We start from the raw sequence: 16,871 nt of genomic DNA on the forward strand, positions 1-16,871 counted from the left end.
TATGGGTTCAATCTTTTGATGCAAAGGGGCTCTAGGGCAATATAGAAACTCTTTATTAGCTCAAGACATTTGTTCAGAATAAGAGCTTCTTAATTATGTAGGAGATGCAGTTGAACAGAAAGTCTCCTTATGAGGGAATCTACACTAATAATGAAAAAGATGTAAATTGACTGTACCTCTGTGATGCCCACCAGGAGGGAATATGCAAATTAGAAGGACAAAGATGGCGGTGGCCCTGCTGCCCAGTCGCTTGAGGCATGGAGTGGCTGGGTGCAGCAAGATGCCTGCTATGAGAGGGAGGGCAGTGGGGCGAAGGGATATACAGGAGCAGCACTCTGGCCGCAGTGAAGACAAAGACAGCAAACCCCACCCAGTGTCAGCAGTGAAGATGAAGATGGCAGACTCTGGCTGAAGCCAGCAGCAAAGGCAGCAGACTCTGGCTAGAACGAAGGTGGAAGGCAGCAGCCAGAGTGAAGGCCTGGGTCCTGGGTGCAGGAGGAAAACTGGTGCCAGAAGCCAGGGAAAGGAAGGCCTATTGCACAAATCTTCATGCAATGAGCCTCTAGTTAAAAATAAGAACCATGTGGCAGTGATTGCATACAAAGGCATCGGGTCCTTTTGGCTGAGAGCCTGATCTCTGGACCCAAGACACTACCTCAGCCATGTGGTGGCCAATGGGTTAGACATAGACATGCAAGGCCATGGCCTCCTATCACATGTGTTGGAGCTCACTGACTTATAGTACATGGACTGTGCTAGCCATGCTCTACCCCAGAAGGCTGTGGTCCTGCAGTTCAGGAGAGGCACACTTGGCAAACTGCATTCCTTGTTAAGGACTGAAGGACTGAAGGACTAACCAAGCGGTAATTCATTGGCTGCAATGTTGGAAGTACAAGGGAGTCAATGTGTTGAGTGTCTGCAGATAGAGTGATACATTTATTCCAGGGGTCATGGAGGGGTTATCACAGCTTTACTATATTACACATTTACATCAGGTATTTTTTCAAGGAAACTGTCTCTTGCTAGCTGGTTTAGGTGTGGAGATACGTAAGTGCTGAAGCAGGAGACCTTTGGGCCGTAAGCGGATATGAGGAGGTAATTATTCACAAAGGTGTATTTCTCATATTTGACCATGGCTTACCCCTGGGCATTATATGTGTTGAATCACTTTCTTCTTAGCCATGAAAATAATCACTCACCATTGGAGATTCACTGTGTTCTATTTTTTTTTTTTTTCTGTGATTTTAGTTTTTTAAAATTGCTTTTCACTAGCTTGAAAACAATGTGTTTGTAGGCTCCAGGTTGTCTGCCCACTTGTGAGTGGGGTCTTGGGTCAGGTCACTCAGATTCCTACAGGATTCATTACTCACCTACACTGTGGTCTGCAATGTACACCATACACCAATTGGAGGTAACTATATAGCAGGCTTTTGTCTGCAGTGAAGGAGCAGGAAATCAAAGGTAACAACTACTTCCTGACAAATTCAGCTCGCTCTCCCATTCAGTTGATGCTTGGTTATTTAAATACAGAGAAGGGAAAACAAGTTCCAACCTCTGTTGGCAAGCATCAGCTAGGATACCATCTGAACCCTTTTGGGGCCACTCATGAAGCTTTGTTTTCACCCAAGTCCACTCAAGTGTAAGAGAAACTTTCTATAGAAGGTTAGTAATCGAATATGTTCATTGTAGGTACATGCAGGGAATTTTGTCAACAATCACAAAATGTGAGGCTGTCAATGCTGGAATTTTCTTTTATGCCTAATATCCCTGAGATCAGCACTGGGAGGCAGGGCAAACTCGATCACAGCTCCTATTGCCTGAATGGGAGCTTTTGCCTGTCTGAGGTTTGCATCCATCTGGAGGGGAGAAATGGCTGGTTAGGTCCACTTGGCCTGATGTACAATGAAAAGGCAGCATGTGTTCTGCTCTCACTGCCTCTAGAAAATCAGAGGAAATATCTGTATTGGAGACATAATGAGACCAAAGCTTCAAATAACAGGGGGATGGGTAACTACATGGACATGCCAATGGTGTCTGGTTCAGGCAAAAGAAAGTTATAGAGAACAAAACACCCAAATTTACACATATTTTTCAGAGAAGATCAAAGAGCTGGTCTCGGATGAATGTTACTACTTGGTTTATGTGCAGAACTTTGCCAGTACTTTGAGGTTATTTCTGCAAAATTCAAGTAAAGAAATCAGCAACTCAGGAGACATGTACAGTAGAGCTCAAGAGATCTCAATAAACTGGCTTAGTACTTGGGAGGGGCCGGAGAGGTCTGTACTCGAACTTCCTATGACTAGAATCCATTATTCTGGCATGTTCCAAACAAATTTAAGGAATATCAAAAATTATTCTTTAGAAGGAAAAGTGTGGAAGGAGATGGATGGTAAAAAAAAAAAAAAAAAAAATAGGAAGGGAACAGGAAGCTACATGAAAAGCTCTCTCATTAAAGACTTAGATGCAGTGGGTATGTAGGAATTATATCCAAATCCATCTACCCATCCATCCATCTGTCTGTGTAGGAAAGAGAATAAGAGGGACCGAGGCTTGCTTCCACACATCCTTTGAAAGCGGTTTGCTTATTTTAATGCTTCCCAGATGGATGCTTAAAAAAATTCTACGTGGTCCCTTCAAAATGTAGCCTTTGGATTGTTGGGGTGGGGAAAGCAGGGGATTCAGCCCTAGGGCCAGTGTTTAAAACCAATAACCCCTTTGTTGTTGTGAAGCTATGAGAAGCCAGGACCCAGCTCTCCTTCTCCTTTCATGCCCAGACTAAGGACACATTTGCTAAAGTCCGGTGGAGAAGCGTATCTCTGTCAATGCCCTGTGGGTGAATAGAGAGCTTTTGTCTCTTAGGATGTCAATCCAGCACCTTCCATCTGAATTAAGTTCACTCAGAAATTTACAGCACCCCACCCCCGACAACCTTTCCTGCATCCCTGAAGGATTGTGTTACTGTAATCAAAGCAACTCCAGATAGAAAGGGCCTTGCAGGTTATCCCGTCCATCCTCTGTCAGGGCAGGGTTTCTTCCTTCACCGTGGCCGGCACTGTGCGGCTCTGTACGGTTTCCAGTGTCCGGAGTGAGGGAGATTCCCGCCCTTCCCCGGGGAGGCCATTCTCGAACCCAGCAGTTCTCACCGCCAGGAAGTCTTCTCTGATACTCATCTCGAGTTTTCCCTCCTTCAGCTGTATCCCATTACCGCCCAGGCCCTGCCTTTGTGCCCGGCCTCCCTCTCCAGGCAGCATGCTGCTTCCCGCCTTTGCAACTGCACCTATTAAACCCCTTTCATGTCACTCACTCCCCTCTCCACATCCTGCTCTCTGTTTGGGAGACTGCAGGGCCGCTTTGGGGGCATCTCTCTACTGTGTTTTGTTTGCATCTATCTTCACGCGTGAGCACAGAACAGCCGCCTAATCTTCACAATAAAGTGGGGCGTAACAACTTATTTTTAGAATGTTAGTAATTCTTATTCTTCTCCGAAAACTGATTCTAAAGCTCTTGTGTGCTTTCTCAATAGGCTTACTCTTCACTTAAGCTTACATTTTGTGAAACATTTGATGACAAGTTTTCATGTGCAGAAATGGGAGGAAAACAAATTTAGTAAAGAAAGATACAGGTTCTTAAGCAACAAGATAAAAGTCCACGTTAGGGGGAGAGCCTGCGGAATTGTCTGCGGGGCCCTTTTGTGAGGTTGTGGGCTGTAAGGGACCTTGAAGTAAATGTACAGGATGGACTCGGGGGCTGTTTGGTGCAACTCACAGGCTGGAGTTTACGTGTTGATATACCTTGAGCCCAGAGCATCCAAATTTCTGAGTCTTTCCAGACTGTCAAGTTGGACTCTCTAGTTGGTCAGATCATGCACACGGCATCTCTCGTGGAGAAAAATCTCATTTGAGGGAGGGAGAATGTTAGAAGACATGGCAAGTCTGGCAACATTCTCAGTGGAATGCAGATTGGATGTGTGTGGATCATGTCTCTGTTACTTCTGTGTGGACTTGGGCAAGCTACTAAATCTCCACTCAGTTTTCACATCTGTAAAAGGGACTAGTATAGATTATTTTATAAGATTTTGGTGAGGATTAAGGTAATGCTCATAAACTATAGCACAGTGTTAGACAAGTAATAAGCACTCTGGACATGCTCTAAGTTTACCTAGAACATCTTCCTGAAAGTTGAAAAAGGCTCTACCAAATTTAGGTTCAAGGATGTTCATTGCAGTATTGATGAAATGGCAAAAAAAAAAAAACAACAAAAAACACACACACAAAAAAAACAACAAAACACACACACACACAAAAAAAAACCAACAACAGGGGATCAATGTCTGGAAACTTTTATTAACAAACAATTTAAGTTAATTTAGAAGAGCAGAGTGCAAAGCTGTACATGTAGTGTGATTTTTGTTTCATATTTATAAGCTCTATGCAAAGACAACATATATGCACCAAAAAAACCCTGGATGTAAATGCACCCAAAATGTTAATAGTGGCTTTAGACTAGAGGGATAGTGGAATTCTGGTTGATCTCTTTTTCTATTATTAGCAGCTATTTCTTTTATTTTGCTGTTTTCAGAGTTGGTATGTTTCATTGTCTGGGGAGATATGGTCTTTGTGAAACAACCTATATAACTTATGTTTTGAGTATATTTTAGAGGGAGAAATCTCCTTAGTCTAAGCCTCTGCAAAGCCCTGTTAGTCCACATTCAGCATCTAGGCATACTTTTATAATTAGCAAAACAAAACAAAACAAAAAGACATGAAAAATGATGTGCTTTATAAGTAAAGCCTTGTAGGATGTAACTCACTGGAGGCAGGCAGGACTGCTGGTTCCTTGCCTCTGAGCTCTTTCCACTCAGTTCTTGGCACACTCTTGTCACTTCCCTGTCCAGGGTAGACTTGTCATCCCCTCCTCAGAAAAAAGAAAGATGATATACACCGACTTTTAAAACAGCAGGTATGAATTTGCATTCTATCCTTGAGTAAATGAGGTAACCTATTTGGTAGTGTATGGAACACAATGTATGTCCAATAGGGAGTGCTCTTGAGTATCAGAAATGGTGATGATCTTGGGTGAAGAGACCGAAAGAGGATGACTTAGAGTCAGGAGCAGAACTTCAGGGACCAGATTCCTCTGTGGTATTCTTTCTACCAACACACACACACACACCCACACACACTGTGATATATATTGTAATTATTTCCATGAAAGAAAGGACTTAGAAGTAAATGTATTATTGTTATTTTTTTTTAAGTAGCATTTCAGGTTCAGGTCAAAAGGAATTTCTGACCCAGATAAAGTCCCTTCCTCCCCCTGCCATTTGGTGTTCAGAGTCATCTAATGAAAGATATTTTTTAAGTGAAAGAATTGACTAATCCTGAAGGATCTACAAGTGAAACCATATGCCTGTAACTTCTCATGAGCTAACATTTGAACTCCTTCTGATATTTTTTCAGCCTATTTCTTATTTGGCACCTTTTATTCACATAAACAGAATGGTCAGGGGCTGGGTGTTTCTAGATTTTGCCAAGCCCTATGAATATCTGCTGCTCTAAGCAGCTGAAGCCCAGCGATGCACTGACTGCAGCCTCAAGGTAGGTGGCCAGCACTTCTCGGATACTCTGCCTCAGGATACAGTTGGCCAGCGGTTCTCATCTCAGAATAAGAGACATTTGATAAATTTTGTTTTGTATAAAATGGGTTGCCGGTAGTAGCTGAGATGCCATATCTGATAAGGATCACGGTTGTGATATTTATATTTTGGGTTCTATCACTTTCCCTGTGTTTTTTATTTTTTATTTATTTATTTTTTATTATAATCCCTTTTCCTGCCAAACCCGAGATGGCTGAGCGAGGACCCTGGCTCCCGTGGTGGCTAAGTGCTGCAATATGCTTTCTGTCTGCTCCCCTGACTGTGGGAACACCGAATGGGCTTCTAAAGATCCCACTGTTTGCTTCAAGCCTCATGCTGGGTCCCTGCTGTTGACCACATTTGGAATGTTTTTCTAATGATTTTCAACTACTTCCTTAAAAAAAAAAAAAGTTCATTTCTGAAATCATCTGTTGGTAATTACGGTGACCAGCTAGCTACTTGTCTCCTAGTCTAAGGCCTAGATCAGGATTTCACTGGCAGTGATGTTCAAAGTCACCTTTGTATTGTACGGGAGTCTAGGCTCCGTTGGGAGAGTTTGGGAATCATTTAGATTCCACAGCCTGGAGGTTCTTGGTCAATACATGGGAAAGTTGTTGATAATGATGATAATTGGAATTTGTAAAGTGATTTATAGTTACAAAGAAACATGTCGATATTAATTTGTCCAACAGAATTCTGTTTACACAACAGAATTTCCCATTAAATTCTATTTATCTAGCAGAACTTTCTATAGGTCTATTAAAGGTACTCAGAATTTAATTATTATTAAGATATAGTACTACTCTCACAAAAATAATAGGGAAGTAAATTATAGTTGTTTATTTAGTCCTCACAATAACCCTATAAGATAGGATTTATTTTTCTCAGGTATTATTATTTAGGCTGGGAGAAGTTAAGTTTATGTCAATATTTTCATAAGGGACAGTACTGATCCTTAAACCTAGACTTCTTTGCTCCAGACTCTTGCTCTTTCCAATGAGCATGGGCTCTGGATTTAGATGTCTGTATTCTCTTTTTTTTTTTTTTTTTTTTTTTTTAAATATATTTTATTAATTTTTTACAGAGAGGAAGGGAGAGAGATAGAGAGCTAGAAACGTCGATGAGAGAGAAACATCGACCAGCTGCCTCCTGCACACCCTCCACCAGGGATGTGCCCGCAACCAACATACATGCCCCTGACCGGAATCGAACCTGGGACCTTTCAGTCCGCAGCCCGACGCTCTACCACTGAGCCAAACCGGTTTCGGCTAGATGTCTGTATTCTCATTCTGAGTTCCACCAATAACTAGCTGTGAGACTTTGCATAAGTTACCTAGCCTTTTTTAGCTTTGGTCTCCCCATCTGTAAAATGAGGAAAATTATTCTTCTTGCCTCCCAGCATTACTGTGAGGGTTATGTGAAATAAGAATGTGAGGCACTTAGCACAGAGCTTGGCACATAGTATGTCCCAACAAATGCTACCTGGAATAAAAACAAAAAGAATGATTATGATTATAGCTACAGTATCAAGCTTGCCTATTATACAGTTTCATGCACCAGGCCACTAGTATGAATTATAGGTATAATTTTCCTGCAGTCACCAGCTGATAAGTAGCAGAGTCAGGGGCTAATTCAGGCTCTTAGCCACAAATTGTAGAGTTGCTTCTATTACCACTTGTAGCAAGAGAGCTCCTTCATTCCAGATTTGCTTTCCTTTCTTTGGTGAAGAGATGGAAGTGGCCATGGAACACCACTATGTTAGGCAAATATAAAGCTTTAGGCACTACAATTATAATTTATTCAGAGAGGTTTAAACAGAATTAAAAAAATTAAAAAGGGAACATTAAATGAGAGGTGATATGGTACATACCCCTATATTCAAATAGATCCATTCTATAGACAGGTTGGCATTTAACCTTAAGATCATAAAAAAATACTTTATAACCTTATTTTCCCTCCCAGCCAATTTTGCTGTCTAATAACATACATGCACCTAAATCCCTCCCTTTTGTACGTCATAAATATCTAACATAAACTTACCATCACAGCCTAATGTGGGGCTTTGGCATGACACTCAGTATGTGTTCAACTGAGTTAAATTCTTTCACATTCTAAAAGCAGTGGAATTAAAGATCACTTGGTTTACTCCCTTCCCCTAAGACCATTTATATATAATTCTTACAGAGGGCTATTTAATACAGATTAGTCTGCCTTTCTTTTGGTAAATGAATTCTAAAGCCCATGCCACAGAGCAAGAACATTCCAGAGGGAACTGGGCCCGGTTGCTGAAGGGTGTGGACCCCTTCCTGCTGCTGCTGTTTGCTGTGCCTCCTCCATCCTGGGCTTTGGGTTCACAAGTGCTTCACTTCATCCCAGTCTTGGGTGTTGGGTTTACATTTTTTTTTTTTTTGGGGGGGGGGGGGAGGAGGAACAAGCTGTTGCGCAGCCACTGTTACCTGTGTTGGGGAAACACACCATGCAAACAAGGAGTTTATGGCCACAGTGGCAAAAACCTTTTCTTGTCAGAGACCAAGAACTCTTGCAATTGTTTATGTCATCCCTTCTTCTGCAGACAGAAGGTACTAAAAAGTTGTGTCTCTTATGAATAACTCCACTAATAAGCTAAAATGTCTGTCAAGGTCAACCACAACATGCCAGATCAGTTCCATCAGTGCAAGATGCCCCGTCTGATTGCCAAGGGTGAAGGTAAAGCAAATGCAATCACAGCAATATGGTTGACATTGCAAAGGCACTTAATTGGCCTCCAATCTATCTCACCAAATATTTTGATTGTGAGCTGGGAGCACAGATCCAGTTTGATGTTAAGAATGACCATTACGTTGTTAACAGATCTTCTGAGGTGAATAAGCTGCAAGACATGTTGGCTGGATTCTTTATAAAACTGGGTCTTTGTCCTTTGTGTGAGAATCTTGAAACAGTTGCATGTGAAACGGAAGAAGCAAACAACAGGTGATTCTTGTAAAGCCTGTGGGTATCAAGTCATGCTTGACACATCATTCTCAAAAACCCACCTGGGAACAGTGACAGTGGTTCAGGAAATGGAAAGAAAAAATAGGAAGGGCAAAGACAAGGAAAATGGCTCCATGTCTAGCAGTGAGGCACCATAACCACCACCACCAAAGGATATCAATCTCCTCCACATGCTGTGAAAGAAGAAGAGGACAATAATTGGGGAAGGATATAACTGAGGAAATCCAAAGGTGCAGAATGGATGAGATCAGTGCTCACACCAAGGTTCTGACACTCTGTGATGATTTGAAAGGACTGTTGAAAAATGGAGTCAATATCCTGTTTGATTTTGTTGAGAAAAAGAAAGAGGAAGGTGTCGTCACTCGTTTGACAAATTGTTGCCAAAGCAGATTTACTGGATGTAAAAGTTACGGGCCCTCTTTTTTTCAACTGAAGTTCTTTCTAATGAGAAGATTAAAGAGCAGATGAAGAAATACAGGGGCCACTTCCTACGATTTTGTCACGACCACAAAAAAGCTCAACGATGTCTTCTTCATGGTTTGGAGTGAGTGGAAGCAATGCTCCAAGCTCAGCTCATCTCCAAGGTTCCACATAACTTGAAGGAGATGTATGATGCAGACCTTTTGGTGTAGGAGGTGATCATCAACCGGTCAGAAAAGCCTCAAAGACATAGGTCTCAAAAGAACTCGCCAAAGAGATTTGTGTCAAAGCAGAACCATTTGTAAAGTGGTTGAAGGAAACAGAGGAGAAATCTGGTGGTGAAGAAGATGATGGAGATGAGAGAGTCAAAGTCTGCCAGGGTACCGAAAGTTGAAGCTGTGAAGACTGATAAGAACAATGACATTGAAACTGATGTCATTTAAAGGGGTGGGTGCAGCCCAGCTTAACTGTAATGCTGACAGTCTTTCTGCCTCATCAGCCAGAAGCACAACATGTATGGGCAAAAGCCAACATGGGTTCACATCATGCTACACTTCCTACTAAAAACATATTGCTGTGAGTGGTCTGTAATTAAGCCCAACAAGACATCGCAGGAGTCCACACACATATCAGTGAGCAGATGTAGTTGGCTTATTTATAGCATGTTTTCCTTTGAAAAATTAGTGGTGGCCACATTTGGATCACATTTATACAGTTATAAAAATAAAGACTTGATTTTGGCCATTCTTCAGATTTTTGGCTCTGAGTGACTTAAGCTGAAATAATAGGCTTCTTTTAAAAACATTGTTCTATCATTTAATCTGATAGAATTCTTGAATCCTGTTCGAAACTGTTAGGTGCTGGGCTGTAAAAAGGTCTTCAGCAGAATGTAAACATAAATTTACTTGTAATTATCTTATTCAGCCATTAATAAATTCAGTACTTTTTTTTTTTTTTTTTTTTTTTTGTCTTGTAGCTAGTTCCTCAAATTGGCATCTGGTAATGTACATTCTTACCATGTCGAGGTGGACAGTGCAATATCTTTATCTCACTAAGAGTGAAAATGACCTGAGTGTCCTGTAAATAGTTTTAAATAGTTTTGAAACTTAAATTTTTTTTTTCAGTTTGCATACACTTGCCCCAAATTATAGTCTTTAATGACATGTGCATTACACATTAGCTGAGCCAAGGGAATTATTACACTAACAAATAAGCATTTTATGTGTATATGGCTATTGCTTTGTGCTGAGAAAATCCTCTCAATCTTTGGGGTATGATTTAATATGATTTAATAGTAACTTCTATGAGTTTATTTGAAGGAAGAAGGAAAAGCTGCAAAAACAGCATACTACTTTTTCAGCTTTTACTCTGAAGGCTTAAATTATAATTTCAAAATTTTACACTTATTATGTCTTTTGTTCAAAGTGAATTTTCTCTGACACCATGGCCTTTTTTCTTAAAATGCCTTTTACATTTGGACACATAGGTATTGGTTGCTATCTTGCCAGAATAAGTGTTGCTATGTCTCAAACTTGATTTTTTTTTTTAAGTTCTTATTTAAAAAGAAAACTAGCCTGGCCGGCATGCTCAGTGGGTGAGCATCAATCTATAACCAGGAGGTCACTGTTGAATTTCCTAGTCAGGGCACATGCCTGGGTTGTGGGTTCAATCCCCAGTGTGGGGCGTGCAGGAGGCAGCCTATCAATGATTCTCTCTCATCATTGATGTTTCTATTTCTCTCTCCCTCTTCCTTCCTCCTGAGATCAATAAAATATATGTTTTTTTTTAAAAAAAGAAAACTAAAATTGTACTTCTAAGTTAGCCTGTATAGTGGTGGAAGACTTAGGGTGTCTTTTATTTTACGTTGATTATAATCAGGTACTCATGTAGTCTGGTGATGGCCACTAAATACAGGAGTCTAGGGCCTGGCCCAGCCCATCCTGGGCTTTCGATTTGAAAATAACTTTTTCTGAATTCCTTTTCCAATTAGCTGATCTAAACTCACTTGTTATGGGTTCTGACTATATTGAAGAAATAACTTTCAAAGAAGAAACTTGCTGCATTTATTCCTTTCCAAAAAAGTGGGGATTAAAAAAATTCCAGCCATTTCCTTTTGGTATTGTTGTTGTTATTATTTTACCATTTTCAATTTATATTGGAAATCCAGCATCAGTCCCATACCCAAAGTGCTCAATTTCAGGTTAGGGGTTTTTGGAAAAAAGCCGCTCCTTGTCTGTACCTGTGTCCCTTGTGGCTTGGAGCAGCAGGGGCCTGGAAGCTACTTATGGAAATATAGGATTGTCCAGTCTATTTGGAGGTAGGGCTTGAGAGCCAACAGATAAATTACAGGGTGAACTTTAAACACCTTTAAGAGCCAGAAGCTTAACCGTAAGATCACCTGGAGCAAAGGCTTGCTTTATAGTTAATTAATTCATTAATTAATTCATATTTATATTTCTCTATCTGGCCTTTCCTACAGAGCACCTCAAAAACCTATAACCAGTCTACCCACTCACCATGTAGTGGCACTGAATTCCAGATAAATGTAGTGGGCCATTGCTAATTTCTTATGGTTGTTTTGAATCTTTTTTTAAAATTTAAATTCTTTATTCTTTAAAGTATTACGTAAGTCTCCTATGGAAAGGAGACTTATGTAATACTTTAAAGAATATGAAATGGCATAGGATTTTTTTAATCCCCCCTTTGACCTCTCCCCCTGGTCCCTGCATATGCCCTCCCCCTATCTGTGTCCATTGGTTTTGCCCATATACATGCATACAAGTCCTTTGGTTGATCTCTTATCCCCTCACCTTCCCTCATAGATTGGTCAGTCTGTTCGATGCTTCTATGACACTGGTTCTATTTTGGTTCCTCAGTTTATGTTGTTAATTATATTCCACAAATGAGTGAGATCATATGATATTTATCTTTCTCCGACTGGCTTATTTTTCTTAGCTTAATGCTCTCCAGTTCCATCCATGCTGTTGCAAATGGTAAGAATTTCTTCTTTTTTTACAGCAACATAGTATTCTATTAGGTAGGTGTACCACAATTTTGTAATCCACTCACCTGATGTTGAGCACTTAGGCAGTTTCCAAATCTTGGCTATTATGAACATAGGGGTGCATATATCCTTTCTGATTGGTGTTTCTGTTTTCTTGGGATATATTCCTAGAAGTGGGATTACTAGGTCAAATGCAAGTTCCATTTTTAATTTTTTGAGGAAACATCATACTGTTCTCCACAGTGGCTGCACCAGTCTGCATTCCCACCAGCAGTGCATGAGGGTTCCTTTCCAGCACTTGTTGTTTGTTGATTTGTTGATGATGATAGCCATTCTGACAGGTGTGAGGTGGTACCTCATTCTTGTTTGCTGTTTTGAATCTTAACTCTGATTTCTAATCTTCAAAATCAGTTTCATTTAAGTAGTGTATATTTTTTTTGTTACCCATTTCACTGTCAGTATTTCTAAATGTCTAATTACAAGACAGACCCCCCCACCCAACCTGACACACATACAGAACATCCATCTGTGTACACTAGCCTTACCACCTGGGTATGGATGGGTTATAATAGCCTCACAGCTCGGATTTGGCCGGCTGTCTTTTCACTTGCTGATGTTCACCTCCTCCTCCCCCATAGTGCTCCCTAGAGTGCTGGGTGTGTTGCACATGAATTCACCCTGCCTCTGCTCTTCTCAGGTTCCATGCTGCTTTGCTTGGTATTGTCATCGGCGCTCTGAATCCCTGAGGTGCCCACTATGGGGTTACTTTCTGTGATGAGGAGAATGTTGTATTATACTTGGTTAGAGGTATCTTAAAGCAACCTTTTCTGTGATACAAAGTCTTACAGACTTCTCAGAGAAAGAACTCCACCCCCGCTACTTACACCCTTCATCCTTTCAGAATTGGGATAGGTGGGCATTGGGGTGGTATGGAAACTGGAGACATGTCAGAACCATCCCCTATGACCAGTACTCATTCCCCCCCTCAGGTTGTGTGTGTTTCCAGGAGGCACCTTAGCCACTGGTACTTGGCTTCCAAAAGTTTTCCCCCACCACTTGGCCACACGTACCCAAATAATCTGGATCCCACTCAGATTCCAGCTCTGGTCTTGATTATATAATCCCAATAGGATAATAAACTATTTATACTGCCTTTATACAATTTATACTACTTTTAGGGAAAACTACTTAACTGTAATACACGTGATCTAAAACTGTTCACATGTGAATGAAATGATACCTCTGTGGGGGCAGAGAAAGAAAAGGAACCAAATCATTTCTGAATTTTAGGACGATGAAGTAATGACATTCTGTATTCACTATAAATGAGGCTTCTGCCTAATGAAAACCTCAGTGTCATGTCACACATTGTTACAACAGACGAACAATGAGACAGGACATAGAGAAATCTAACCTCTATGCTCTGATACCTAATATACCTAACACCTGTACATTTCAAAGGGCAATTAGAAAATATTAATCATGGTGTAAAATAATGGAGATGTTTCTTACAAGCACTGTCTCTCCCTCCCAGCGATCTCTTATTTTGGGGGATGATCATGACCAAGCATTGACTTGATACCCTTGTCCATATGGGCTGAGCAGATTGGGATGGGGGTCAGGTTGTTCCCGGAGTGTGGGGATGGAAGGGGCGGCTGCCCAAGATGAGCAGAACTGAAATAATCACTCAGGCCATCTCCAGTGAAAGCTTTTGGGTGGGTGCTCCTAAAACCCAAGTATCCATTTAGACATTAATTGCATTTGACATTGATGGATCTCATGCGGATGACTCTCCTTTGAGGTCTACAGTGTTCACTGCTGTGCTGCAGATGTGGTCAGCCCCCAGGAACTGCATAATGTAATAGGGATGAGCCAAAGCCTCACAGTTGGATGATGAGAAGCAATACTCAGAAATCAGGAAATGGGATCAATCTAAGAGTTGCATGGTGTGAGGAGGCTCAATTGGTTTTCCTCCCAAAGTGTAGAATATCATCCAAATGGCCCCAGACACACTCGCACTCTGATGGTAGCCACCCCAACAATCTGTAGCAATGTGAAGAATTATTCTGGGTTTGATTAATTCCCTGAGTCTTCTTTTGGTAATACCGGTTCATATATTCCTTGCTTTTTTCCCCTTGCCTTTTCTTTTTTATAGGTTTATAGATGCAGTGCTTAAAAACTGCAAGTTCTGGGGTTAACTTTTTAAAAAACTAAATTGTGTGTGTGTGTGTGTGTGTGTGTGTGTGTGTTGTGGAATAGCATTTCTTTTTTCTTTTTATTTATTTATTTTAATTATTATTTTAAAAAATCTTTATTGCTGGAAGTCTTAAATATGTCCCTTCTTTTCCCCTATTGACCCTTTCTAGCCTGCCCTGCCCCCCTGCCCCAAGCCTTCACCAACCACCCTATTGTCTGTGCCTATGGGTTATGCAGATATTCATACAAGTTATTCAGTTGATCTCTTTCCTCCAATCATTGCCTTATTTCTTTTTTAAATTATTTTTTTCTAGCTTTATTGAGATATAATTGACATTTTGTGCCTTACATAACATTTTTGGGACTCCTGGGGCAGCCACTTCTGCCTATGTTGAGCCTGAGACATCATATCAGCATCATATCACCAGAAATGGGGTCAGGAGCTGTTTCCTCTCCTCACAGGTGTCGGTCATCATTTCAGAGGGTTTGTGCTGGTTTCCCAAGACAGCCCGGCAACATTTGGCTATCACACCTGTCACGTGACCACTCTTCTGCTGTGTGCTGTGACATTATTAGGCTCTGTATGTGTCCATTTTTTGGCTTGGGTTGATGAATCTTTGTGGCATTCTCTGAGCTGTTTGCTTTTGTTTAGTGTTGAGAATCCGGCAAATTACTGTGCCAAAGCATCGCTATGTACTGAATGGGATGAGAAAACAAGCTGCTATGTTTTACTCAGTGACGATCTTGTCCCTCAGTGAGTTTGCATCGTGAGTCTGCAAACTCAGGGTTCAGTGAATTTAGGGAAGTTCTAAGAACAATTCCTCGTTCTTTCTGTTAGGATGGTAACATAATTCCTTTTAAGGACAATGTTTTGGAGCCATTAGTGGTTTAGTGATTTGGGCAAGTAAAAATTCCTCATCTTTGCATAAATTCTAGTCTCTTTATTTTATTTTTTTTCAGTTTTTTATTAAGGCATCATATGTGTACATATCTTACCATTGCCCCCTCCACCCCATTCCCATACATGCCCTCACCCCCCAATGTTTTGCATCCATTGGTTATCTTTATATGCCTAATGCTAGTCTTTTTAATACTTGATGTACCTGAGGCTTACACATTGAATCAGTTAAATAATCCAGTCAATAATGCAGTATTAAAAGCTTTGCAAAATTATAGAAGAAGGAAGGAAGGAAGGGAGGAAGGAAGGAAGGAAGGAAGGAAGGAAGGAAGGAAGGAAGGAAGGAAGGAAGGAAGGAGAGAGAGGGAGAGAGATTCTCTCCTTGTTAGCCCCTCAATCCCCAATACCATCAAAAGCTCTCAAAGTCCTAAATTTACTTCCCGTTATGACAGTGGTTAGACAGCAGCTGTTCAGCCTCTTTAGAGAATACACAATATGGTAATAAACATCATTTCAGAAATATGCTTTTTGTTCACTTCGCTAGGAAGCACAATAATGATCTCTGCATGCATGTTCACTGCACTCTTACTCCAGGCCTTGATTTTGATAAGGGGGGCTCGCTGCAATTGGTGTGCTCCCTACCTAGCAAATGGAAATGTTTGCCTTTCAGTTCCAGCCACCCCTGACTTGAGTTCTTTTATGCAGTGCATACATGCTCTTTGAAGTTCATGCATCATCCATTTAGAATGAACACCACAGGTCGGCATGTGCTGCTCCTGTCTCCACTTGTGTTTGGTGTCCCAGATTCTCTGGGGAAGGTTCAAACCTGACAATACCCTTCACTTTGGTGTAGAAACCTCTCCACAATGCTGAGTTTACCAGATGGAGTCAGAAATTTTATGGCAGCTTGCTTGCTGCTCATGAAGGAAATTCAATTTATAGGGAACTAGAAGGGTGATGATTTTAATGCAATCAAATGTCTTGGAAAGTACTTCCTGGATGTCTCATGTTATATGCTCAGCTGGCTGTGTAGCAATTGATGTGCTGTGCCACTTTCTCTATTGAACTGGGCAGTTCTGGGGAAAGAGAAGACAGATGTGGTTCAGGACAGGGCAGCTGCTTGGGGATGGAGATAAGTGTGAAGGGAGAAGGAATTGAAATTTAAAAATGTTCCTGTGTATTTTGCAGAACTCTATTTGGGAACCCACAGAAGCAACCACATAGATCCTGGAGCTAATGTTGAGTTTGGACATCTTAAAAGTTATAAGTTACAATGAGATATTTCTTAGGAGACCATGTGCTCTGCTCTATGTGGGCATAAACACTTATGGTTTACAAGGAGCTTTTAAGAAAACAGTTCTCTCTTTTTAAAAAAATTAAATCCTTGTGACATTGTTCTGAAGTTGAGACTAATATTCCGATTTCCTAAACAAGGATAGAACACAGGTTTTGGGGGACTGATATTGGGTTTAGATCCTGTTATGCCATCTCATCTCATCTCATCTCCCTGGGGATTAAAATAATAATAATAATAATAATAATAATGGCTCAATAAATTTTACTCTCACCTTTTCCTCTTACTTCACTTTATCAGTTGGATAGGTTAGTTTCTGCAAAAGAGATTGATTGTAAGACTGATGCATATTTTAAGGATAAAGCATTTGATAAATAGTTCATTCAGGTAACTGCATAATTTCAAATTCAAAATCACACTAGTGAGGAGGAAC

At 40.8% G+C, this 16,871-nt stretch overlaps 1 pseudogene across 1 annotated transcript in view; it reads left to right on the forward strand.

Moving 5' to 3' along the window:
• Positions 1-8,262: 8,262 nt before the first annotated feature.
• LOC311626040 (eukaryotic translation initiation factor 5-like) overlaps positions 8,263-16,871 on the forward strand; it is a 426,341-nt pseudogene continuing 417,732 nt past the window's right edge. Inside the window, exon 1 of the transcript in view lies at positions 8,263-8,983. The product of the transcript in view is annotated as a eukaryotic translation initiation factor 5-like (transcript). The remainder of the gene's footprint in view (positions 8,984-16,871) is intronic.

This window comes from Pipistrellus hanaki (genome assembly GCF_964339955.1).
Source record: "Pipistrellus hanaki genome assembly, chromosome: 7".
NCBI classification, from domain to species: Eukaryota; Metazoa; Chordata; class Mammalia; order Chiroptera; family Vespertilionidae; genus Pipistrellus; species Pipistrellus hanaki.